Source organism: Leptonychotes weddellii, chromosome 1 (genome assembly GCF_054177405.1).
Source record: "Leptonychotes weddellii isolate Sample4059 chromosome 1, ASM5417740v2, whole genome shotgun sequence".
Lineage (NCBI taxonomy): Eukaryota > Metazoa > Chordata > Mammalia > Carnivora > Phocidae > Leptonychotes > Leptonychotes weddellii.
Window position 1 is genome coordinate 148,393,424 of NC_138369.1, and position 25,906 is coordinate 148,419,329.

Sequence of the window (25,906 nt, forward strand, 5' to 3'; positions counted from 1 at the left end):
AAACTATGTCCACAATTGTATATAGGCCCAATGGACTTAAAAGGACTTAAAGCAAATTGTGTCTGTTGGTAAGAACCCAAATTGTGATGAGGGATAATGAAAGGGAGGGAAGAAGGCATCTGGCATTTTGGAGTCAGTCTCAACAATCAGGCCTAAGGACTGTAGGCAGATGATGACACCACAAAGAGTTTAGTGACTGTTCCATAATGAGCATGGTTTTCTTCTACCATAAAAATGCTTTAAAAAAAAGAAGTTTCTGGAGTAACATAAATTTCCATGGAGTCAAATGTCACTGTTTCCTATTCTTACATCAATAAGCCTTTAAAGATATTACCTTATGTAACTTCAGAGCAGTCAATGAGCAGGTGCCCTTCCTTATCAAGAATTCAATGACAACTGCTTATCAGGAGGATCCAGAATGCTTTCAAGTATATGAAAACATATGTTAAAATTCCTTGTATCCCATTCTTCTGCAAAATAGAAACCCTTCAAAATAGAAACTTCTTCAAAATAGAAATCTGATTTTTCTTTTCTTTATTTATAGCTCTTTTCAAAATTTCAACTACCAGAATACAATCCTGAGAATAAAACAGATTGTTTTCTAAATGTGAAGATCATAAGACATAGTAGAAGACATTTCCTCATACTGGTATAATGTTTCAGTTACTATTTTTCTCTTAAAAAAATAGAAAAATCCTAAAAAAGGCAAGGGAAAATAACCAAATATGCAAATAAGTATTATAATCCTCATAGTGAAATTCTATGTCCAGTCCTCTTTAAAATATAATTTCTTGGGGGAACAGCCCAAATCCTAACCTACTCCAAACAAGTTGTAACATAATCTTTTTTTTTTTTTTTAAGATTTTATTTATTTATTTGAGAGTGAGAATGAGAGAGAGAGAGAGAGCATGAGAGGGGAAGGGTCAGGTCAGAGGGAGAAGCAGACTCCCTGCCGAGCAGGAAGCCCGATGCGGGACTCGATCCTGGGACTCCAGGATCATGACCTGAGCCGAAGGCAGTTGCTTAACCAACTGAGCCACCCAGGCGCCCCAAACAAGTTGTAACATAATCTTATAAATCAAAAACACAGTCAAGTTAATGAGTCTCAAAAGATAAGGAGATTTATAACTCTTAGTCCCTCTCTCAAAAATCGGTGATGTTTTAATGATCTTAAGTTTCCAAATGCAAAAGATAAAATCAACCTGTTTGAAACGTCACAAAAATAAATGTATAAATAAATAAGTAAAAAAAAAAAAAAAGAATGAGGAAGTAAGTGCTAAATTTCTGCAAAGTGTTGCAACTTTTAGGGTTGAATCTGTTTCCTTTCCATAAAATTGAAGTGATGCCAGCAGAATTAAAATGATCTGTCCCATGCAATCATAAATAGCATGATAAATATGCTAGTCATTCTGGTTTTTTTCTCTTAAAGACTTAATGTTTCAGAAAACAATTAGGAACTGAAGCTAAACAATCATGTCTCAAAAAGAAAGGAATAGAGAGAGAAAGAGTACACAAGCACAAGACTCTTAAGTGGATTAGTTTATGTCTCTCAAGAAGCTCATTTTGATTTATACATTATGCTGAAATGTGTATATTTGTTCTCTGTACAGTGATGCTACCATCCTCAAAAATCTCTATCACAGTCTTTAAAATTATGTCTTTTAAAAATATGATAGAATTTCATGATGGTGCTTTTGCAGAAAAGAGTTAAAGATTGAACAAAAAAAAATTATATGGATTAAGATAAAGGAGTGACAGTTCCAGTTTGAGACTCTTCCTTGTTGTTTTTTAGGAATTGTACTAAAAGTTTCTTATTACAGGTCATTATAGCAAGTTATTTTCTCTGTGTTCTAACTGGAACAAATAGACTTAAATTAAAGCTTATGGGATTTCAGTTAGATATCTGGAAGGATCTGCTGACAGAGGGGTCTGTTAAGCCTTGAATATATATAAGCTTGGAAAATCTTTTTATCTGCTAGCCTTTAAAAGGAGTGTGGGATGGTTTTTCCAGCTTAGTTTGCCTAAAGACAAAGACAGACAAGCTGACATTTCTGAAAACTTTTCCAGCACTAATCTTCTCTGATGTGGTGATTATGTAATTAGGTCCTCGCCATAAATATTTCCCCTATTGCTTTTCCTCTATTCTCAGCCATCACCACCATTCCTCACCATCTCTATAAATTCTTTTTTTTTTCCAAAAACAATTTCAGTGTAGAAAAGATAACAAAATTCAATTATTTCGAATAAGTGAATCTATTATACAGGGATATATATATATATATTTTCTGATGAAGGAAATTAATAAGACTTTATCTGACTATCACTATTTAGGGATACATATGCTATATGCACATATAACAAGTGGTTAAAGTAACTGAAAAGCCTCACTCATTTTCTCTAACTCTAGATTTATTTTATTATTATGCCCCACTTGGCCATCCTATTCATAATTTTCAAATAATATATGTATGAATTGGAGATTTAGCTTTGCACTTCACAGTAACTGATTTCCAGAGGCACCTGAGTGATTTTGTATACAAACGAAGTTGCTGCCTGTGTATTTCACTTGAGAAGTATTTTGGAAAATCTTTTATAATGCTGAGTTGAGTTGGGCCTATTTAATTTGGTTTGGTCTCAGCTTTCATGAATTTTCTATTTGAGTCTGTGATTTTCAAAGCCCTTCTAGGATTTTTGTAACCTTCCCATCAACCTTGGAAAGGAATCTTGTTTGCTAAAGCTTTGTAAATTACTTTATTTCACACTCAGAGTGCTAAAGATCTTTACCAGGCAGTAAGACCAAACTTAGAGTCATTCAGACTACATTCAACTATTATTTTGAATAAATATTATTTATTCAACAATTCAACTATTATTTTGGATGTGATCAATTGCTAAGTGTAAACCATCTTTTCCAGAGAGTTGTTAGGTGAGCAATTGCAGTGTGGTTTGTGGTGGGAAGTTCTATTATTTCAAATATCCTATGTAATCCTTTACTATGACCAACTTCTTATTCCTGATCTAGGTAAATAAATCTATTCCACAAATTTCTGCCTATAATCTAGAAACTCATGGTGAGTGTCTTCTTATGGGTCTGAAGTTTTATACAGACATGTGTCATATTTTAATTCATATTCTTCTATCCCTTATACTCCTAGTGAAATTATTATGACCTCAGTTGATATGCTTTGCTCTCCCTTTCATAAAACCACAACTAATCTTTTTGAGTACTTCCTATGTAACAAAACTCTGGTCAATCAAATAGGTTTCATTTTGTCATTATTTCAATTCAGTGAGCTTCATTTACAGTTGTTCTGGACATAACATATCTGCCCTGAGTATTCCCAGCCTGAAACCTATATTTACTTTTAATTCAGTTTTAAGCTCCAATTTTTGGTGCCATTGTCATAATTCTAAACCTGGATACTAGTCTTTGGTGCGTTCTTTACATTGTTAAAAAACAAAAATTCAACTGAGTAAATTTGAAGATCTAATTGGCTTTAATAAGCCATTCATGTATCAGGTACCATCCCATCTAGCAAGTGGAGGAGAGTTCTGAGGAGTAGTACAAAATGGAAGGTTTTTATAGGAAGCAGGGCAGGGCAAGAAGTTATTAACAAAAGAAAAGAGAGTATTGTTTCAAGCAAGGTTACTTTCTCTTAGGAGGAAGTGTGGGGATCTTATTAGAGGCATTTCCCCACCTTCCTTTGGGGAATGAAAAGGGCCCTGTGACACATTCCCCCCTTGGTGCTGATCAGAAAAATTTCAGATTAATTGGCTTAAAATTCCACTTCTGGAGAGGTTGAAATAGCGATCAAGTCTCAGTTTGCTATCCTGGGGCCAAGTGATTCCACTTCAAGCCTGTGGTGTTCTTTTTAACAACATTTAAGTTCATGCAACTTGTCTGTCATTGTAATGCAATCATTTTCAAATTGTGATCCAAGTAAATCACAAAGCAGGGATGTTCCCTGCAGGTCTATATGGTCCCCAGGCAAAAGGGGACAAGGAAGAATGTTGCAACCCTTTCTCCTCCCTCTGCAAATCATGTATGTTGTCATCAAATACGGCTCTTCAGTCCAGAATGTTAGTCCTGGGACCATGGGGGAAAGCCTAGGAAGAGAAAAGCCAAAGGTACTGAATCTGCCATAACATGTCTCTGCGACTTCTCGTGCCACAGTCTTCAATTAGTATTTCAACAACCAGCATGTAAATATACAGAGGGAAAATGTAGATCGGGGCTTGATGCACAGCAAAAAAAATGTAATTATGGTAGAAAACAGAGGAGGCTGCTAAAGGTAAATCTTTCCCAAAGCCACTCCCCTGAGCCTCACCCAAGTCATCCAGGCATGAATGAAGTCTGCTCTAACATAGCCTCAGCTGTACTATGTGGGCTTCGACATTCCTCAGGACATCATAAGAAGTTTGGCTCACTTAATCTCAATTTCTAATTTGTTAAAATCATTAATTTTAAAAAAAATGTATATTAAACACATTCTGTGAATGTTAAAATTTTTAAAAATTTAATTATTGAATGGCTGGTAAAAATCCAAAACATATTTTATAGTGGATTTTTTATCTCTTCGTTTGATCATGTACTTTCTAATGTTTTCAGTTATCTTAAACAAGTTGCATCCCTACAGACACTATTAAGAAACAGAAATGCTTTCCCCATTCCTATTCAATATGAAAATGTCTTTGACTTTTGTCCAGTATGAGAAAGACTAGAATATACTAGAATATACAGGGATATATCTGATATCTAAGGGAAAAGTTATGAATTTAATTACTTGATGGAGCTGATAAGCAGGGATGTATCCATCTTAGGTCAATCATTTTGATTCAGGCTGTGATTGAAATAAAGGTATTACAACTCTAACGTGACATTGCTGAACTTGGCCAACTCAGAGAACCTGTTCCTCTCCCTCTTCTCTCCTCCTCCTCCTTTTTTTTTCCTTTTTTAACAGCCCTTTGAAAATATAAAGATGAGGGTCGTTAAGTGGCTGCCTTCGGCTCAGGTCATGATCCCGGGGTCCTGGGATCGAGTCCCACATTGGGCTTCCTGTTCAGCGGGAAGCCTGCTTCTCCCTCTCCGTCTCCCTCTCCTACTCCGCCTGCTTGTGTTCCCTCTCTCACTGTGTCTCTCTCTCTGTCAAATAAATAAATAAAAATCTTTAAAAAAAAAAAAAGAAAATATAAAGATGATTCTCAGCTTGCTAGCCCCACAAAAACAAGCCACAGGCCCCATCTGTCCTGCCAGGATCAGCTGGAGTTTTCTGACCCCTAATTAGATAGACCGTGATTGTTTCCATTCAGTTTTCCTTCCTCCATAGAGAGCTCCCTGATACTGAAATGGAGAGGCTGGTACTCTCAATTGTTATCATGGATCAGCACCAAGGGGGGAATGTGTCACAGGGCCCTTTTCTCATATTTTGGGTGAGCAGGGAAATATTTTCAATGTTTATAACCCATTACTATGTCCAGAGAAATTCAATCAAACTGTTCCTTTATCAGTTACCACATGAACACTCTCATGTTACTTATCTGTTAATTAAGAATTCTACAGAAAGATTTGTGTTAATTTGACCATTCGCTACAGAGTTTATGTAGACTGTATTCACAGACAAGATGACTGTAAAATATATTGGTTTCTTTCTTTCTTTCTTTCTTTTTTAAGATTTTATTTATTTGTGAGAGAGACAATAAGAGACAGAGAGCATGAGAGGGAGGAGGGTCAGAGGGAGAAGCAGACTCCCTGCTGAGCAGGGAGCCTGATGTGGGACTCGATCCAGGGACTCCAGGATCATGACCCGAGCCGAAGGCAGTCGCTTAACCAACTGAGCCACCCAGGCGCCCAAATATATTGGTTTCTAATATTTGATCCTTTACTTAGCACAGTGTAAGCTACTGGGAATATTAGGATAAATATAACCTAGTTTCTGCTTTTAAAGAGTTCACAGACTAGTAGAAAGGATAGACAGGTAATAATTAAAATATTTAAGCTAAAGAACTTGAAATTTAAGCAGGACTTGGATGCATTTCCAAGTGGCCAGGTACATGAAGAAGAAATGTATACTTATCTAGGCCCCAGAAAAGAGACATGTCCTGGAGAGAGATGTTTGAGAGTTATCAGTGCATATGAGAGCTAAACATCTGTCCATACACAGGACCCTTCAAGGAGAGAGCATAGAGAGAAGAGTGGCTGCAGGGACAGCAGGACTAGCAGTACCTGGAAAACAAGGAAGTGGTGCATAGGAAGTCTATGCAAGAAAAGATTGCAAAAAAGTCATGGTCAGCAAGTTCAAAGGCTTCAAGGAGCTCAAATAAGATAAGGCTGGAAAGTGGCAATAGAATTTGCAGGTCGGGAGCCATCTTAGTGAGAAGACCCTGGGGAATGATGAGTGCTAACTGTGAGGCATTGCATTAAGATAGTGATTCTCACATGAAAATCAGCTATGGAGCATTTTTTCAAAATTGAAGTACATTGTTCCCAAAGGAAATGCAATATGGTAGAGAAAATGTGTTTTAAAATAAGATTTCTGTTGTTCTGCTACCTGCCTTTCTCGGGTTAAAAATTAATGGAAAGTGGAGAACTTGAGATAGCAAGTGCATCTTATTTTTTTGTTTGTTTTTAAGTAGGCTCCATGTCCAGGGTGGAGCCCAACACAGGGCTTGAACCCACGACCTTGAGATCAAGAGTAGTATGATCACCAAGCCACCCAGGTACCCAGAGTGTATCTTATTTTTGGGGCACCATGACTTCGTTAGAAAGAAAAGAGATAAAACCATAATGAAAGGGGAAGATGGGATTTAGGAAGAGCTTGCTTTGTTGTTGTTTAGGATGAGAAAGACTAGAGAATGTTAAGACCAAAAGCTACTAAAAGGACAGAAGCTGAAGATAAATGATAGAGAAAAGAATGCTGGGTTTTGCCCTGTCCCTAAGGCAATGACAAGTAATAGGATCCAGAGTAAAGGCAGAAGGGCATATTAAAAGGTTTCCATATTTCATATTTCATATTAAAAGAAGACAGTTTGTTAAGCAAGCAAATTTGTACAAAAAAACTTTTACACAGCTTCAGTACTAATTTCCTCCACCCTAAGTTATATCTGTATTTGAGGAAAGGAAATAAAAGGAAAGGATGGAGGTGTCATCAGCTAAACCCCAAGACCTGAACCTTTACTGCCCACCTGCTTGTACTCACCAACCTTTGTCCCACATTTTTCCTTAAGTTCTTCTTTCCAGCTTATCTTTTAACTCTAGCAAATGGAGAACAAAACCGCCTCTCTAGCAATAGGGACTGCCCTGACAAGACCTCTAGCCAACCCAGACTACCCAGACCACCCAGACCAGTTTGAGCTTAACCCCTGGCTCACACCTTCCCTGCTCAGGTAGACCATGGAGTGACCTCTAGAATGACTAACAACTACCTTTACCTCATCATAATACCAGAATTTCCACCCAACGAGGAGCACAAGCCTCATTTACATAACATGAAATGTGTGCATAGGCATGTTTCCTTAAGACACATGCTAGCAACCTTATGCCCACCTCTGTGTCCCATGACCAGGCTTCCCTGTCTAAATATTTATCCTAACCCTAAAGAAAAGGAACCCATCCACCCTTGCTTGGGAAGTCACGGCTGTGGAAGCCATTCCCTGTGATCTTCTTATTTGCTGCAAATTAAGTTTTCTTTGTACGACAATTCACCTGGTGCAGTTTCTGTGCTTCACCAAGGAGCAAATTCACATTAGTTTGGTTACAAAGGGGACAAAAAGCTGATTATAGGATGGTCTGTATAATGGATTTCTACTCATTATTTCTCTTTGGATTTCAGTATTTTAAGATCATAAGGGGAAAGAGGCGTTACTGGTTTTATTTGGAAGATGATGCATAGGAGAAGCAGAGATGAAGTTCACAGTCTGGATACCAATAATGAAATTAACAGGAACAGCTCATATGCATAATCTAAGTATTTCATTAACTAAATGAAAGCAAAGTTGTTAGTCCTAATGCAACAGGCTTGGTGACAAGTATGGCACTCTGGAGTACCACTGAGGATATGTAAACAGAAAGACGCTGACAGATGCTTTCTAACCAAAGGAAATATTTAAGACAAAGTTTTTTTGTTTTGTTTTGTTTGTTTTGTAGTTAATCTGAGAGATACCAGAAAGTTTATGGAAGAGCTAAAATGGCAAGCGTTATAATTTAATGATTTTCCCATGAATGCTTATTTTTTATCCTGGAAGGGGAAAGCTCTGTTGATATTTCAAGATCTAGCATATATTTGAAATATGTAGATTTTGCCTATAAAGTGTTAATTCACTGGAGAAAATAAGATCTCTGTCTTTGTGTCACCTACAGGTCTGTTCATGGAGAAAATAAACCACCAATAGAATTATCAAGAATGCACAAGTGCCATCTAGAGGCTGGTCAAGCACCTTATAGGTATATGACCCTTAAAATTCACATGGGGTGGGGTTATTGGGAAAAACACAAGAAGGGACTCTAGAACTGATACAGATCATATAAAACATGTGATTATTCAAAGCTCCCCCACTGCAGACTACTTCAAGGGAGAGATGCTACTTGAGTTCTACTTACTTTAAAACATTAACTCATGTTTTCAGCCAAGTGGCAGCACTGAATCGACTTGTGATTATGGGCATTAAACATTCTGTGTGCCATTTAAGCACCTTCAGCATCAATTCTGCAGCTGGCAAACTATTGCTATTTATGTTTTCAGCACATTTGAAATAATCTGGAAGTTATTTTACTTCCATTACACATTAAGAAAAGAACCAAATGTAAAATCATTACTTTGCCAATTTACTGTGAAACCCAAAGGAAATCTCTCAAATGTATCATTTATTGAATGTAAAAGTAGAAAAAAAAAAACAGTTTTTGAAACTAGTTAACAACATTTTGGTCAGGTAGATTTATCAAAAGTATATTAAGGATTTTGAGACTTTTTCCATTTATATTGCCATAAAAATAGCACAAAACAGCTGATTAAAAATCTCCTATATGTCAAGTATTATTAGTAACATTATATTCCTTTTATTTTTTTTTTAAAGATTTTATTTATTTGACAGAGACAGAGATAGCGAGAGCAGGAACACAAGCAGGGGGAGTGGGAGAGGGAGAAGCAGGCTTCCCGCCGAGCAGGGAACCCCATGCAGGGCTTGATCCCAGAACCCTGGCATCATGACCTGAGCCGAAGGCAGACGCTTAATGACTGAGCCACCCAAGTGCCCTATATTCCTTTTAATACTAAAAACCCAGCAGTGCAGCATGATCTTTATTTTACACATAAGGAAGCTAAAGCTGCACTTCATGAAATCACATGACTACCTAATTAGTGATAGCGAAAATTCCAATACAGGTACCTCAGAATTCAAAGCCAATGCTCTTACATTCTCAAGTGAGAATATATATATTTAAAACTCTGGAGATAATAGATATCTATATACATGACAGAATAAGATTAGAGCTTAGATTCCTTAAATTCCTCAACTTTCTTACCTCTTAGTATGTGAGATGTGGCAAGGTACTTGTGAAGCATCTTGTGCTCTGATTATCAGTATATTCTAAGCTGCTTAGACCACTCATCAGAGCACTACAAATCAGTTCTCATTCCTCCACCTCACCTGAGTTTTTGTTTTCACCTTTTATGCTTGGGCTCAGCATCTTTGGAGGAATATTTAGAACCATAAAGATTTGACCCACTGTACATTTATCCTATTAAGTATCATCCAGATCCTGAATATTACTTGTCATCCTTTTATGCCCCCTTTTTAAAATTCTCCCAGGCCCCAAAATACTGTTGAAGACAAATTTTCACTTGAAGCCTCCCATTGTATACCTCTTCACCTTATATTGGCTCCTTCACTGATCATATATTCTGAGCTCCAGCTTTTACCTTTCCTATTTCAGTAACTCACTCTATATATCTATAGATAGATACCTAAATATGTGTCCTTATCTGCATAAGTGTCTTCCTTCTTTGCACTGATCGACAAACTGACCTAACCCTCCTGAGTCAACTTACTTGTCCTCAACTGCTGAAGCAACTTGCTGTTATATTTTCCCCCTTCGGAGATTCAGTCTTTTCCTCTTCACTGAATTCTTCTACCTCCATTAACTCTTTACCTACTCCTTACCTTCTTAATAATGTGAACTTTTTATTCTCACAATTTTACTAGAATTGTTCCCTTAGAGGCCCTTAAAAGATAATTTTCTTACCAAATCTACTCAAAGTTTTTCTCCTTTCATTTCTTCAACATTGTTAGTATGTCTGATCCTACTGACTTCCTTTTACATCTTGAAATTACTTCTTTTCCTTGGTTTCTCTGATCTTAAACAGGCTTCTGGCTTTCCTCTAGCCTACTGAGGCAAAAACTATTTAGATTATTCAAGAAAAGTGTGGCCACCTTGCGCTGTTGCTTCAAGAAAAGTAGGTATCTTCTGGGCAACTTTGAGACCAGCAGCTCTCTGCTTCTCTTTCTGAGCACTACTCCCCCCTTAAGAGGGTGAGAGAGTCTCTTTACCCCCTTTCTCAAGGCCTAACGCCTTTGTTCTTCTGCCAACTAACCTTCTCAGGTCCTTCCCATTTACTTGAAGACTTCAGAATGAGGGCAACACAATGAGTGAGAGTCTGAGAATTTTTTTTTTTTATTGAAGTACAAGGGACATAAAATGTTATATTAGTTTCAGATGTACAACATGTTGATTTGACAATTTTATACATTATTCAATGTTCATCATGGTAAGTGTAGTCTGAGAAATCTTTTTAAAGATTTAGCTATTTGAGAGAGAGAGAGAGAGAGAGAGCTGGGGGAGGGGCAGAGGGCGAGAGAGAATCCCAGGCAGACTCCCTGCTGAGCACAGACCCTGATGCAGAGCTCCATCCCACCACCCTGAGATCATGACCTGATCCGAAACCATCTGATGCTCAAGGGACTGAGGCATCCAGGTGCCCCTAGTCTGAGAATTTAAGGGTGTCTTCCTAAATTAGTTTTGCTTCTCTTCTAAAACAGCTAGAATCAACTAGATTATATACAAGAAAAAATTTTATTGATTTGAGTTCGTCTTCTTTGTCTTATTAAACAATTTATTGAAGATTGTAACAAGCAGGGGAATTTCAAACAGTAAGGATTCTGAATAATCTACAAACTTTGAATTGAATTATTTGAATCTTTGAGTTAGTCATTCAGTCATAATTGATTTTGTTAATAATTATATAGTCAGTAAAAAATGTATCTAAATATCATAAAGCAATCTGAAGCATGCTAGTCATTTAATGTCAAGTGAAACAAGTATTAAAAATGTATCATTATAGATATATAAAATAAGCCTAAAGACACAAAAAATACTTTAAAAAATTTACTGAAATGTTAGCAAAAGTTAGGTTCTAGTGCTATGGTTTTGTTTGGTATTCACGTATGGGTTTTTAAAGGAAAGATTGGTTTTATTTTTTTAATTTTATTTTTAAGTAATCTCTATACCCAACATGGGGCTTGAACTCACAACCCCAAAATCAAGAGTTGTATGCTCTACTGACTGAGCCAGCCAGGCATCCCAGAAAGCTTGGCTTTAAAACACAAACAAATCTCAAATGAAATCTTCCATCAGGTAACTTGCTTCCAGCTGGATAACTTAGATGCTCCTTCTCCATGGCTCCTGATGCTATGCATGTGTCACTTATTTTATTCCACAAGCTAAACTAAGAAGGAATTTTGAACACATATTAGGGCTATTCCCATGCTCTTTCTCCTTTAGGAAACAAGGCACATGCTGAATTACTTTTTTAACCCATCCACACCAATTTCATGAGTTTTTTTGGAATATACTTTGTGAAATTTCATAAATAAGTAGCCAACTAATGAGATTTTTCTAAATGCTTAATGAATCAAACAAGAAAATACCACTAATATGTAATAAAGTATAACTTAACAAAGTTTGCCTTTTTCTTTTTTGCAGCCAGAAATGCATGCTAAAATATTTATCTTTTTAAAGAGCAGCATTTAAGTATCCAAAAAATCACCAAATAATCTCTGCACAAGTGAAAATAAGTTGCAAGTACTGCATGTGAAAGAAATTCATCTTCTAGACAAGAAGCCCACCATCACCACTGAAATAACATGATAAATATATGATAAACAGCAATGACAAATGCAGGCACTTTCTAAAATAATACAAAATGAGGATTTCAGGGACACATAATTTAAATTGCATCCCAGGGGTATATTTTCATCTTCTTATCAAAGAATTTACATTCATAACCTGTCACACACAGTTACAATAAAGAGAGATTTGTGATGTGTTTGTGTTTCTTTCTTTCTTTTTTTTTTTTTTTAACAAGAAAGCATACAATGATAACTTTGGAGTGCTGACTATAGTAAGCAAATAATTTGAAATGTTTCCCCTGTCATGCTAGCAAAGTAAATAATCCAATTTGCAAATTCCAGAGGTTTTGGGGATTACAGTGGTGCTAATGTTTTAGACCATAGGTCCCTGTTGGCTCATACCTTTTCAAATCAGTATTTTCATAGTCACTACCCCTACTTCTCCCTTCCCACATAAATATTTGCACACATTGAAACAATGAGATTCCTGGCATACCCATAGGCCTTCATAATCTCTCCCTTTTGTTCTGCTTCTGTTCTCCAGGAGAATGAGAGAAAGGGATTTTTTTTTCCTTCCATCTTCATTTTAGTATAGCTTTTTATTTTTTTTTCCAATGTTTGGATATCAAATTTTTAGTATAGCTTTTTAAAACTGAATGTTATTTACATTTCCTTTGAAATTGCTTTTTCAATTCATCACATTGCTGTGTGACTTCCTTTTAAGTTTGCATGCAGCTAAACATGGTTTACAAATTTTCTGTGGGCAGAGTGGATGCAATATTGTCCAAACTTGATCCTTCATCTTTAATTATAACTCATGTATTGACTTATTTAATTAAACCCTCCCAAGTAGATCACATTGTTCATAATCCTCTAGAGCTGCACTGTCCAATATGGTAGCCACTAGCCATGTGTAGCTATTTACATTTAAATTTAAAGTAATTGCAATTAAATATAATTTAAAATTTAGCTGCTCAGTCACACTCACTATACTTCAAAAGCTCAATCACCATATGTAGCTAGTGGCTGTCATATTGGACAGCACAGATATTAGAGAACTTTTCCACCATCTCATAAAGTTTTATTAGACACTATTACTTTAAAGGCAGTCTCATAAATTGAGGAACTATAAATCTGGCCTTCTTGAAGTGTAATAAGTCGGAGGTTTTTGGTTCCTTACTTAATGTATTAAACGCAAAATATACCAGATAGAATGTGTTGATTAATATGTAAGTGGAAGATAAAACTGACACGTTAAAATTATCCAATACACATTACACAAAAGGGAAAACAAAACATCCAAGCTATGGTGTACCTACATTCCCTGCTCCTGATTAAAACTCTGACTCTTGTAAGTAATCCTCGATACTACTGAGGCTCTTTCAAGCCTAACTTTATTACACACCCACTATGAACAAGTTGATGAATCTGCACATTTTGTAGCATAGGAAAACAAAAAAAATCAAGAAAACGTCCTCCATTCTAGTGGGGAAGATAGTCATGCACTTAAATAAATATAGTTCAAGCAGCGGCATAGTCAGACTTTGTAGGGTCTTAGAACTTATGCAATTTGGAAAACACTTTAAAAAGACAAGAACCACCACCCCCCCAATTGCAAATATATAAAATTATGATCATGTGAACACATTGCCAAGGCCACTCCCAGAATTTTGGAAGAACCTTGTGCGAATAAGGGTTCCTGAGTTTGAGCTTCATTAATTTAATGTAAAGACTCTTCTGAGTGCGAAACAGAACATAACAAAGGGCTATGCACAGACAGTAGGACAGAGTAAGAGTAACTGAAAGTGATGTGGGAAACAAAGACAAGAGAAAAATTAAATTTCCTTTCTACTTACAGCCCATTGACAAGTCCTTGAAACAGACAGAGTAACATTCCTCTAGGAACTCAGATGCCTCGATGCTAATACTTTGCTCAGGCCAAGAGGCAATCTTAGCCTGACTCCTAGGATTCTATGAGTCTGTTTTAACATATAAACATTCCTTTGGAAACTTCTTTTATCTCTATCCCCCCCCCAAGATATATGTTAGCAATCATCCTCCAGCATATAACCCACCAATATACATCTGAAGGGTCTCATGACTGAATGTTTACTAAACAGTAATAAATGACCTCTTCCTAACAATAGCTGGCCCCCTCAGGATCCTAGAAACCTTGTTTTCAAAATACCTTGGGCTGTCCCTAACCCTTTCCCAACTTGGAAGTATATAATCACCCACTCCTCATGACCCAAGTGCAGCTCCTTCTGCCCACAGGTCCTGTCCCCATACTTTAATAAAACCACCTTTTTGCACCAAAGATGTCTCAAGAATTCTTTCTTGGCCATGGACTCCAAACCCCAATATCTTTCCTACATCAAAAGGACTGGAGATGGCATATTCACAGAAAAAGGACTGAAAAAAAAATTAGTATTGCTAAAATGATAGCACTCTAAGCGTAAGAAATATGTGAGGGCAGAAAGGGTTGGTTCCATATTTTACTTTGTAATTTCTCACAACTTTTACATTCTCATATTTACATTGAAAATACATTCTTGTGTTTAAATATAGAGTCTGCCCAATTTTTTTAACACACACACACATACATACACACAAAGAAAGATAATACCTGAAGTAGGCACTGAAGACTGGCTTGATAAGAAAAGATGGGTGAGTGTCAGTTCAGGAGGCTGTAACAAAATACTGCAGACTGAGGAGGCTTCAACAGCAGACATTTGTTTCTCACAGTTCTGAAGGCTTAGAAGTCTGAAGTCAGGATGCTACCATGGTGTGGTTCTAAAGAGGGTCCTCTTCCTGGCTTGCAGACAGCTGCCTTCTTGTTGTATCATCCTCAAATGGTGGGGGAGGGAACAAGATTGGAGGAGAGATCTGGTATCTTATTTATAAGGACATTAATTCCATCATGAGGACTCTACCCTCATGACTTCTTCTAAACCTAATTACCTCCCCAACCCCCCATTTCCTAATATCATCACACTGGGGCTTCAATATAAATTACTGGGGGGACACTAAACATTCAGTCCACATCAGAGAAGGTCAGTCCTGAAGGAGAGGACAGAATTTGCAAGGATATGAAGTGAAAGATGAAGAGAATGTTGTAAGGTAGTGCTGTTTTCATGCCTCCCTCGTTCCAAATCACAAAATTTTCCACATGGTGTAATATAACCCTCATCTACAATCTCATCTTGACATCCTTAGGGGAAAGGAAGTGGTAAATGTCCAAAATATCCTGGAACTTAAAATATAATATGATAATTAAATCAGCTATATAAAATGGAAAACACAGGTCATCAAACTAGAAATAAATTAAAAAAAAAAGATATACTATATATTTTTATACATATATTCTTCTTTAGTCCCTGTGTCAACCTGGGCCCCTTTTGGGTATTTGTATTCTTTTGGGGGGGGTGGAGGGGACATGAGGTAAAGAAATACAATGAAAAATACTAGAAGTTCCAAAATTTGGCTAAATGGATATTTTGAATAAAGGTATTATAAATCTTTTCTCTGGATATTTTTTGTTAAATTTTCAGGACTCTTTATGTATACCATGAGAGTTCCTTATTTTTCTTTGGATATCTTTGTTTTATAATTTGACTTGTTCCTAGAATTTAGAACTGAAATAGCTATTATAAACCAAAACTGTATTCCAGCTTCACAGGTCTTCTAGAGTTCCTGATGGAAAAGTCTAGCAAAAGATAGACCAGTATGTCTCTGTAACCATAGGAACTGCCTTCCTGAGTCTTGTAATTCAAGGTTTAACTCAACAACTTCAATTATTTTTTCTTGTGGAATACTGATAGTCCACAAGCAGGATCAAGATTTCAACTATTAAAAGTCGTTCTACCAACATTTGTGAAGCACTTACTTTATGCAAGACACTCTCCTACAATAAGAATAGAAAATAATAAAACATAGTCCTGTTCTCCAAAAAGGAGGGAAAAAGACTAAATGGGCAATTATGGGATAGAGTGAGAAATTGTGTGATAGACGTTAGCCTCTGTTTTCCTACAACAAGGTGTACTAGTGAGCTTCACAGGTCAATGAAATAAGTAAACCCAGGAAAAGAAATATTAATGGTAAATTATAATTAATACAAGATGTTGACCACATTTTTTCTTGAGTATTAATTCTGGCAATCATAATTTTATATATTTATTGTAAATCCATATTTTTGTAAGAAATCATTCCTAGTTCATAAAAGAGAATTGTCTTGACAAATTTAAAGAACGTGCCCCTCCACCAAGACCATTAATCTCTTGAATTGCTCCCACCAAAAACAGAATTGCCAAATGCTTTTCATGACTGACAGGCTTTCCACAAAATTTATATGGAACCCAAGTAGTATATGTTTTGGCTTTAGGCTCAGCCCCTTCCCCTTTTTTCTTTTTTTAAAAGATTTTATTTATTTGAGAGAGAGAAAGCAAGAGAGAGAGAGCACAAGTGGGGAGCAGAGGCAGAGGGAGAGGAAGAAGCAGGCTCCCCGTTGAGTGGGGAGCCCAACACAGGGCACCCAGCGTGGGGCTCAATCCCTGGATCCTGGGATCATGACCTGAGGTGAAGATAGACACTTAACGGACTGCGCCATCCAGGTGATCCCCCTTCCACCTTTTCCATTAGAAGTACAGTTTTACCAAATAAATTATAATTCTTGTCATTTTATTGAAAACATTGTGGTAAAGGAGAAGCACCACATTACATGGATCACGGTATTTCACTAGGAAAAAAATATTTAAGTATGAATCTTCTCCCAAAATACTTGTCTTAATTACCAATCACTGGTCTCCCTTTTCTTCTCACCTGCCATGTAGCAGAGCATAGCTCAACCTTACTCATCTCTTTTCTTCCTCCTTTTCCATTCAAAGTATCTCCTTCATCCTAAAATATAGGACACAGAACATAGGATGGTAACTTATCAACCTTAGAGAGAGCTTATTAAATATCTTTTCAAATATCATCTGCTAGGATGGTAACTTCTCCTTATACCATTACACAAAGATAAAGCCTAATTTAATTAAGCCCTCTAAATACATAAGTCTATATAGCCCTATAACTCTACATTATTAGAAGAAAGGAATAATAATAATAGCTAATGTTTAATGAATATTTACTACATGCCAGGCACGGATCTAATAGTTTTATATATAAGTAATATCATTTAGCCCTCAAACTAATCTTATGATCTATATAGTATATCCACATTTAATGTTCACATGTAGTAAATCAGAAAGCTGAAGTATAGACGCTAAGGAACTTGCTGAGTTCACTCAACTAAAGTCATGAAGATGCAACTTTAACCAGAAGCTTGGGTTCCAAAGCACAAGGAATCACTTTATCATAGTGCCTCAGCCAGTAACTGAACCCTCAGATCTATTCTAATTTAGGAAGGGATACTAGAAGAAATTATATAGACTCACAAGGAAAATGTTTAATATATAGCACTTACGTGTAAGAAAAAGGACTTCAAAGGGTGGCTCTGAATCCTTGCATGGAGAAAGTAGATGTTGAACTAGATGAGCAGTCTGGTTAAATAAGAACCAGCGAAAAAAATTTCACAAGATTTCTTATAATCTATAATATTTGACATTAAAAGATATGTTCTTTTTCATTCTCTTTATGCCTTTTAACTGATAAGTGCTAGCTTTCAATTAAGGCAAGGACAGTGCTTTTAAATTCTTTTCTGTGTTCCAAAATTTTAAACATAATTCTTCACAAATGAAAAAATCCATAAATATCAAAGTAAGAAAAGACAGATGACAAAAGTGGAGTTATGAGAAAAGAAAGTAAACATCAGCATAATTGGCATTTGTTCACCATTTTGTTTAAACCATCCCTCCCAAAAACCTTTATAATGTGTCCCAGTTTGGAGGAATATAATTTTTCAAGGTGCTTGCTTCTCCTACTTTGTCTTTTCTGGATGCTCACTTCTGTACAATTCACTAATCATAATTTTTCTACTATGATATGAGCTGGAAAAATAAAATGGGATGAAATTAAGACTAAATAATTTTACTACTTAAAGAGTTGATAGAAGGTTTACTGAGGACAAAGGAAATGTAATTAGACAAAATCAGATTTTGAGAATTTTCCTGCGCATTGCAATTATACACAGTTTTTAAAAACACAATGCTTAAATATACATAGCTCTTTTTCATTTTAAAACATGAATCCACATACATTTCTGATTTATTCCTCAGGAGAGACTTAACAAAATGCTCTTCGCAGACATCAAGGAAAAACTGAATAAAAGGAGAGCAATTCGGCAGCAACCACAAAAATCATAAAAAGGTATATTTTCCCAAAATTAATCTAAATATTAAATGCTACTTCAGACAACTATTCTAAGTCATGTTCTCTTTTAGCCTTTGCTTGATCAGATATTGCTGCATAGCCATAAGCTATCCAAAAGCAATTAGGAAAAGAGATTATTTATAATGAAAAATAATCTATCTTTACCTCAAAAAATTTCCCTGTTATTACTTTATCTATGAACTCATGCAACACTATTTATCAAATAACTGTTTTGCACCAGCCATTATATTTAGATACTAGATATAAGTTGAGACTCTAGTGAACTATGAACTCATGACCCCTGGTTTATAAAACCAGGGCTGTAACCACTATCAGCAAAAGGAAGTGGTAAAGTTAATAATTATTCATTGTTTGAGCTTCTGGAAGAAAACTTTTATAAATCTGAGAAGTTATCTTTACACACTTCTTAATGTGTAATAATAACTTCAAGCATTATTATCGTTATTATTCTCCGTAATTATGTAATAATCATGATACCTCATTTCTAACTCTCCAGAGAGAGGAGGGAAAAAAAATCCCGTGGGAAGATGATGAGAGAGATTAGACAAAATGATCTTGATAAATTTTCTATTGTAATTTTAAACAAAGCCCTAGACACCATCTGACTAATTGCAGATATTTCTGGAAAGCTTGAAGGTCTCCAAATAATTAGATTGGGAAGAGGGAGGAAATCAGTCAGGAAGCTGATACCTCCCTGGACACTGCTACAGACTGGCAAGTGCCTACAGGAGGGGCAGTGTTGGCGAGTCAGTACAAGGCAACCCATCTCGGAGGCTAATCTGATCTCAGATGCAATGGTGTATCTGTGCAATTGGGGAAAACATTTTGGCCGTGAGAAGCGTTCAAGCTAAGCTTCACAGAGAGAAGAAAGGGTAAACTTGAAATCAAATTTAAAATGTATTTGTTATAAGCCGAGCAAACAACAGTGCACTAACCAAAATGCTCTGTCATTCTTCATCAGTCACTGTTACATTCAAATTCCTTTGCTAAAGAACAAAACGTGTCCAGAGGAATAGTAAATCTTTATTTGCTTCATTAAGTCTGCTGAAAACAAAACAAAACCAAAGTTGATAAAGGGATCCTACGAAGATAGGGCTATCATCATTATTCTCATCCAACAAAACATTCTGATACGGTAAAAAGAAAGTTGATAGAAATGCTTTTTAAGTGTAAGCGAGAGATAATGATAAATATCCACATTGGCAGGAGGCAGGATGTTTTAGCTACAAGATCTAAAGGGGAGAAAAAAGTTCTTCCTTCCCAACAGTCTTCATTTCTTTATTTAAAAGACTGAATTTCTTGCATAGACCCATTTCTTCCTATTAAAAATATTGATGCTGGCTTTTATAACAGCCACAGCTGAGTGATACAGAATTCTGGCTTTTATACTCAATAGTTTCAATACATACTATTATAGCCTATATTCTAGAGTCTTTGCATATTTCAACATAGGTGTATTTGCTTCCAAGAACTGACATAACAAACTACCGCAACTCAGAAATTTATTCTCTCATAGTGCTGAAGGCTAGAAGTCCAAAATCACAGTTCGACAGGGCCGCTCCCTTTGCGGACTCTGGGGGAAATTCTTTCCTTACCTCCTCCTAGCTTCAGGTGTTGGCTAAAAATCTTTGGCACCCCGCGGCTGGAAGGTGTATCACTCCAATCTCTGCCTCTGTCGTCTCATGGCCTTCTCCCTTCCATGTGTGTCTGTGTGCCTCCAAATCTCCCTCTCTAATAAGTCATTGGATTTTGGCCCACCCTAACCCGGGATAACCTCATCTTAACTTGATTACATCTTCAGAGACCTTATCACCAAATAAGGACACATTCAAGGCACCTGGGCTTAGGATTTGAGCATATCTTTCAGGAGACCCAATTTAACCTTTAACAATATGTTAAATGCAACTCTGGATTCTCCGAAACTAGAAGGCAGGAAGAGATGAGGGAAATGGCTATTAGAGCAATAGCTATCTATTCAATTTAAAAAATGTAATCATGAGGTTACAAGGAAGGAAATATTTCTATATGGTCATGCAGAACAAGAACAGACATGCAATGCTGTGAATGCTGACATCCTACATATAAAAAAGGTAAAGAGGAGTATATATATCCAGGTCAAGCAGCAAGGCCCCAGCAGATTATGAAATATTACACCTAGACTCTGGAAATAAGGGTAGGGGATAATACTGGGGAGCAGGAAAGAGGCCTGTTATGACCATCTCACAGAAAAGGAAACTGAGGAACAGAGAGGTTACATTAGCTGTCCTAGAAGCAAACAAGTGGCAGGATTGGGATTCAAATTCTTTCAGTCTGGTTCTGGAGTTCTTATGTTCTTCAAAACTGTGTTTCTTCTTAAAGAGCTTGTTCAAAGGAAATTCTTCTAGTTCTACATGGCAATACAGTATCAGCTATTCCTTGTAAGCTAATACACCCAAGTGCCTTTCCCTGAGCATCTAATCACCCAGGAAAACTTCGCATAAGTTATGGTCGCTGAAGTTCAATATTTCTGTTCCTGGATATTTCTCAACCTCTTCACACCAGGGACATAACTGATGAATACCTTCAGATCATGTAACTATCTGGACACAATTCTACTCTAGATAAGCCAACTTATTTGTATCTCTTCCAAAGGTCCACAATCCACGGACCACTGTGCTTTGACCAAGCTATCCAATTCCCTTATAAGGATTCATCACTCTTTTTCTCCCAACCATGTTGACTAATTCCTGCTTAAATTCCTAGTTACATCTAAAGTGTTACTCCCACATATATTCATTTCCTGACCCCTTCCCCAGCACACAAGACTGAGTGCAATTCTCCTCTCTTATGACTGTTTGGGACCAATAGCAGTGGGCATTCTTATCAACCAAACATTAATTCACACCTTCCTTCTTCTTAACAGAATCTGAAAATTAACCATCTTCACTCATAAATACAGGTACTCAGAGGAAACTAACCTACCTCCAGCATGAGGGATGAACTTGGCTTCCTTCAAGCCTTTGTTAAAATTTCAGGGTATCATCCAGCTATTCCCAAACACAAATTTCAGTAGTTTAGGACAACCACAGTTTGTTGTTGATCATGATTATGTGGGTTGGCTAGTCTAATCTTCTTGTCTGTGCCAGCTCAGCTGGAGCCGGATAGTCTAGAATGATCTCAGTTGGATGGCCTTCAGCCTCAGCTGGGACTTTAGCTAAAATGGTTTAGAAAGCTGAAAGCTCTAGCTCCACTTGGACTCTCATCCTCCAGCAGGCAAAACTAGGCTTTTACACTTGGTGGTAGAGGGTTCCCTAGCAACAAGAGAGGGCAAACACCAATGCATAAGCATTTTCAAGCCTTTGCTTTGTTTATAATTTTTAATGCCTGTTAGCCAAAGCAAATCACATGACTAACCCTATATTTAAGACACAGGGAGAGAGAGTCTACTTCTTGGGCACCAAAGTTGCACTGCAAAGAGGTGAGTGTATAGGAATGAGAAGAACAACAATATACTTCATCAATAAGAACTACAGTGATCACTCTATTTAAAATTGTGGCTTAGCGCCATCCTGATCCCCTTTGATATGCTCTACTTTTCCTTGTTTCCATAGTATATGTCACATCCCAACACACCTTGATATTTACTTGTTAGGTCTATTGTTTATTGTTCTTTCTCCTATAAAATATATGTTCCTAAGATAGAAATCTTTGTTCACTAATTAGTCCACACAGGAGAGTTCCTGACACTTAACAGGGCTTAATAAATATTATCTGAATGAATGAGTGAAAGGACCATCAACAGTCTGAGGCCAATGGGAGTCTCATATTCAGCCAGAGAAAGTATCTCAAAGGGAATGCAGATAGAAAAATCCCCAGCAATGGGGAGAGTCTAGCTTGGAATGATTCCCCGAAGAATCCATTAAACTATTCTGAGAAACAAATTTCCATCTGAAAACATGTAAACAAACACACAAAACAAAATAACAGCAATCGTAACCTGAAAATCTGGCACCAATTCATGACAGCATTAGTCAAATTATAACTTCCCTGCCTCTTTAGAGTGAGAAGCATAAATCAGTGGAAAAGAGAAGAGGCCAACCAAATCCTCTCCAACTAAACCATTAGTCAATGGCTAACCTACAACAGAACTGAGCTGAGCTAAGGGAAGTAGTTGGAACTCAGATGAAGTATAAAGTTTCAATTATCACACAAAATGAATGAGAACAGTAAATTGCTGACCAGAAAATTTTGATTGTCCATCAGAGATAGAGAAGTCACGGAACTATTCCGAAATTTTATCCAGGGGAAGGGAAAATACTTAAAAGAACAGTTGTGTGGAGGGTGAAATAAAAGTGCTTTATGATTATATCACATAAGCCATACTTGTCAAACATAATGTTTACATTGCCTTTCCCTTAGTGAGAGATACAGTTGCAAAATGACTAACTTTTTTGTCATTGGAATCCCTTCTACATGGAGGAAAGGGATGCTTATCAGAGATAGGAAAGAAGAGAGCTAACATCTATTGAATATATTCAAGGGAATAGAAGCAATCCAAGAATTATTTCATAAAATCTTTCCCAAAAGCTATAAGCTAAGTATTATTATCATCATTTTATATGTGAGGAAATCGAAGCACAGAAAAACTAATGCGTCGTTCAGACAGGAAGTGGCAGAGCTTGGTTTAAAACTGGGTTTTTGCTGACCCTAAATGTCATACTCTTCTGTTATAAGCCACAGCCTTCCACACTGAAGCAGATTCAAATATAAATCCTCTACTCAATTAGTATATAATCTTGCAATATCATAAGACCCTGGGGAGTATCCATAAATCACTACCATACAAGGTCCTAAGTATTTTAGGAGAGGCACTGGGAAGTCAGAAGAGGAAGAAATTACTTCCAGCTGAGGATCAGGGAAAACTTCCCAGAGGAAATGGAATTTTAATTTCGCCTCGTAATTATTGACAGGGTGAATGCTCTGGTTGGTTTTCCTTCCCTTCTTTCCTATCTTTGAGAATATTGAGTCATATTTACTTTTTTTTCAAGTGTTTAAATAATCAACTGAACTAAAAGTAACTTAGACCCTCTCTCTTCTTTTTTCCTTCCTAAATTTATCTTCTTTTCTTTCACCAAACAAAATCTAAGTGAAAAGAATAGAGGGTAGACTCCACCCACCACGTATATATATGACATATTCACTCCTAAAGCAGTTTTATTTCCCACTTGCTATTGAAATGATCTAAAAATGAGTATAAGTACCTAAATCATTATAAATTTTATTAATTAATGTTTACATATGTTTTGACAATTATAATTATTATTTCTAGCATTTTCCTGATTCTAAATTTTTAAGTTGTTTATAATGTTAAATTGGCAATATTAATTATATCCTTTCAAGCTAGAGGAAAGAGCAAACAGGTAATAAACATCACTGTACATATCATAAACTATGATACTCCAAGTCCAAATGTCAAAAAGGTATAGTTAAACATGAAAATTGAAGTGATTGAAAATTACAGAACACTTTATTTTGCCTAAAAATACATATTTAAAAACATAAATACAATAATCATATACTCTAACTTTATAAATTAATGTATAAAGATAATGGTGCAAATTTATGTCACACTATAAATGGCTGTTTGTATCTTGTATAGTTTTTCATTAACCATGAATTTCAGAGTCCACTATGGGATAACAGGCCAAATCTGTTCTATGTGAATTGATCAACCATAGAATCCAAAATTCTGTTTAACCAAACCTAATTCTCCTGAAGAGACTAATACATCTGGGGCTTAAATTGAAATCAAACTTAGCAAAGAGAATCAGATGAGTCCAACAATTTAACTTTGCCTAATTTGGACACAGTCACAAAATGTGATTTATGAATTACATAAATGAAGATTTACCTCTTCAACCAGATTAATAATTAAATACAAAGAAATAAGGAAAACATTTGTTACTATGTACCAGACCCTTTATATTATCATTTTATTAAAAGAGTGGGAGAGCTAGACTTTGAACACACATAGTCTTGGGGCACCTGGGTGGCTCAGTCAGTGAAGCGTCTGCCTTCAGCTCAGCACCCACAGGGTGCTGGGATCGAACCCCATGCTGTGCTTCCTGCTCCGTGAGGAGTCTACTTCTCCCTCTCCCTCTGCCCCTCCACTGCTTGTACACTCACACTCTCTGTCAAATAAATAAAAAACCTTTAAAAAAAATGAATGCACATAGTCCATTCCCAGAGCCACTCACTGAGCCACTAGACTATGGGCCTCATACTAGGGGAGAGCTAAACTTTTGTACCAATAAAAAATTATTGATTCCACAGTATTGCAAGACTTTGAAATTGCTATTTTACTATGTGTAACACAGTTTGAAATGTACAGAAAGTGACAGAGGAGTTTGAACCAAGGGTACTGTTTTACCTTGGATCTTTTTGAAAACTCTAATACATATTTAAGAGCACTTGAAAAAGAAAAAAAAAAAAGCTCTTCTAATAGTTCAACTTTAAACATATTGCCTTAATCCATCTAGTAATGAAACCCGTCTTCCCCCCAATTTCCTTTTTCTTTTTTTTTTTCACAATTAGCAATATAAGACTGAAATGCATGTGATGCCCAAGGTTTACAAAAACACATCACCCCACTGTACCAAACAGCTCCAACTTCAGCAAAGGCTGACCTTCAAGTCTTGTCAGTATCCCCTTCATGGTTCACGGTGACTTCCTCTCTCCTTCTCTGCCACCACTTCTAGAGGTTCATCTTTTACCTAGTAGGGTATCCACAAAGAGCCCTTGGATTGCACACGCCACAGGGACAGCTCAATAAAGTCGTCATCCTGGTTGTGTACTGGTCGTAGAATGGCAAGCACTGTGCTGGAGTGGTAGTTGCTGTCACTTTCTGCTTGATTTAACTCATCAACACCCAGCGTTGGACACCTCTAGGAGACCCCAAATGCATTGCCATCATTGTCCCCCAAATGGACTTGTGTAGTAATTTCTCTTGATGCAGATCCAGGAATAAAATTGCTGGGCCATAGTTTATATGTTATATAACTTGGCCAATAACTACCTAGAATAACTTCCCAGAACAGCTGCATCATTCCTGCCAAAAATGCATGAAAATTCTTACTGGCTATCATTATTCTGAGAGTGGTTGTCCCTAACTTAAGATCTATACTTAGGGATTTTCCCTTTATTTTTCCTTTATAAATTTCCTCAATTTAGCAATATTTGTATCTTGCAGCTTTCACACTATTTTTGTCTTCTCTCCCTGTCTCCCACCTCCAACACAGTGTTGAAGTTATTTAGAATTTATTTATCTCAATCTGCACTTTTAAAAAATAATCATAATATCCTCTGGTTTTTTGGCCACCATTCTTCATGTACCTCTTATAGCACCCTGGTGCTTTTAGATGTCGTCTTATTTCAGTACATCCTCCAAGAGCTTTTCAAAGTGGGTCTCCATATGGTA

General features: G+C 36.6%; 1 long non-coding RNA gene across 7 annotated transcripts in view; it reads right to left on the reverse strand.

Moving 5' to 3' along the window:
• Positions 1 to 25,906, reverse strand: part of LOC145716095 (uncharacterized) — a 388,856-nt gene that overhangs the window by 212,032 nt on the left and 150,918 nt on the right. For 2 of the 7 annotated variants that reach the window (XR_014138456.1, XR_014138449.1), the window contains exons 1-4: positions 19,386 to 25,463; positions 17,585 to 17,660; positions 16,939 to 17,016; positions 14,747 to 15,373 (exon numbers count right to left, since the gene is read on the reverse strand). This is a non-coding gene — a long non-coding RNA (uncharacterized LOC145716095). Of the gene's footprint in view, positions 1 to 14,746; positions 15,374 to 16,938; positions 17,017 to 17,584; positions 17,661 to 19,385; positions 25,464 to 25,906 lie in introns of those variants that run through there. The other 5 variants (XR_014138453.1, XR_014138450.1, XR_014138452.1 and 2 more) reach the window with 4 other exon arrangements.